At 37.7% G+C, this 1837-nt stretch overlaps 1 non-coding gene across 1 annotated transcript; it reads right to left on the bottom strand.

The window, feature by feature from the left end:
- Window positions 1–226: 226 nt before the first annotated feature.
- On the bottom strand, window positions 227–299 carry Trnav-aac (transfer RNA valine (anticodon AAC)). The gene has a single exon. It is a non-coding gene; the product is annotated as a tRNA-Val (tRNA).
- Window positions 300–1837: the final 1538 nt, after the last annotated feature.

Genomic DNA, 1837 nt, shown 5'->3' with positions numbered 1-1837 from the left:
TTAAACTCTAGTCTTATTGTACAAAATATTAGATTTATAATAAAAACAATTTTGTTTTTAAAAATAATTGAATACATTTTTTAAGAAAACTTTAGTTTCGACAATATTGTACCATATATATCTACAATATTATGTATAATTATTACGTAAATAAAATCAAATATGAATTTAGTATAAATAATATAATATAATTCTGAAATAAATAATCTGACAACAACAAAAGATATGTTTCCGCCCGGGATCGAACCGGGGGCCTTCTGCGTGTTAGGCAGATGTGATAACCGCTACACCACGGAAACTATAGGCAAGATATTGAAAAAATACAAGTGCTGTTTTTACAACAGCTACTATGTAGGTCACTTTTATTGCATAGATTAAAATAAAAATGTGTATTTAAATGATCGGAGTCCGTACTTTATAAATATTTATAACTTGTTAGCATAATTACACGCATGACGTATATTTTTATCTCAAACGTAATTCGTTAACAAGCGTATTTTAATAAAATACAATGTGATGTAAAAGACACCTGAGATAGTAATAATAAGTTAAAACAAATCATTTACAACGCTCTAGAAGTTGAAATCATTAAATTCTGTTAAAAAAAATAATTAATATAATGTTTGAATTGTTGAATCATTTTATGAGAAAAAAGAACTATTTCGATGTTGCAAAAACAACGTCGGTAAATTTAATTTAGTGAAAATGCTCTATTTTATGGATATATATTTTATTAAAGTTATGAAAAAACAGTGTATTCCGCTAGAGTTATTTGTGGCGTTGGTGCATAGTTTCCTGTTTGTACACTGTAGGATAAAAGGGGAAGCTTTATATAAGTTAAACGGATTATTATGAAGATTCATTCTTTTATTCTTATTTTGCCTTTTTACTGTTCACCAACGCGTTGGAAGACGTTTTCAAGACGCTGCATTGGACTGGGTATGGAGTCAATGTAAACGGCGAGTACATCTCACGCCTTCGATTTGCCGATGATATCGTCATCATAGCAAAGACGCTGGAACAGCTCACCGAAATGCTGCGTAGCCTAAGCGAGTCTTCCCGGCGTGTCGGTCTCGGTATGAACTTGGACAAGACCAAGGTCATGTTCAATAGGCATGTCGTGCCGGGACCGATATACGTCGAGGGGAAACCTCTCGAAGTTGTTAGTGAATATACCTACCTAGAACATATAATACAAGTCGGTAGGAACAACTTCGAGAAGGAAGCCGATCGAAGAATTTGCTTGGGATGGGCAGCATTCGGCAACTTTCGTCAAGTCCTCAAGTCGTCTATACCGCAATGTTTGAAGACGAAAGTCTTCAACCAATGCGTCTTACCTGCCATGACATACGGTGCCGAAACGTGGACACTAACTGCGGGACTAGTCCACAAATTCAAAGTCGCTCAGCGTGCTATGGAGCGAGCTATGCTCGGAGTATCTTTGAAGGATAAGATCAGAAATGAGATTATCCGGAAAAGAACCGGAGTCACCGACATAGCTTGCAAAATTAGCAGGCTGAAGTGGCAGTGGGCTGGTCACGTAGGTCGTAGGACCGATGGCTGTTGGAGCAGATGACTCCTAGAGTGGAGACCGCGGATTGGCAAGCGCAGCGTAGGGCGCCCTCCAGCCAGGTGGACCGATGACCTTAAGAAGGTTCCGGGCACCAACTGGATGCGGAAGGCGGAGAACAGGGAGCTTTGACACACCTTGGGAGAGGCCTATGTTCAGCAGTGGACAATGATTGGCTGTTGATTGATTGCCCATTTTAATTATTTAGAACTTAAATGTTTGTACTGTATATTTTGTAATAATATATTTCTAGCTATATACTTATTA

This window comes from Nymphalis io, chromosome 12 (assembly GCF_905147045.1).
Source record: "Nymphalis io chromosome 12, ilAglIoxx1.1, whole genome shotgun sequence".
Taxonomy (NCBI): Eukaryota; Metazoa; Arthropoda; class Insecta; order Lepidoptera; family Nymphalidae; genus Nymphalis; species Nymphalis io.
The sequence above is the reverse complement of the archived record's forward strand: the minus strand, read 5'-3'. Positions and strand labels throughout refer to the sequence as shown.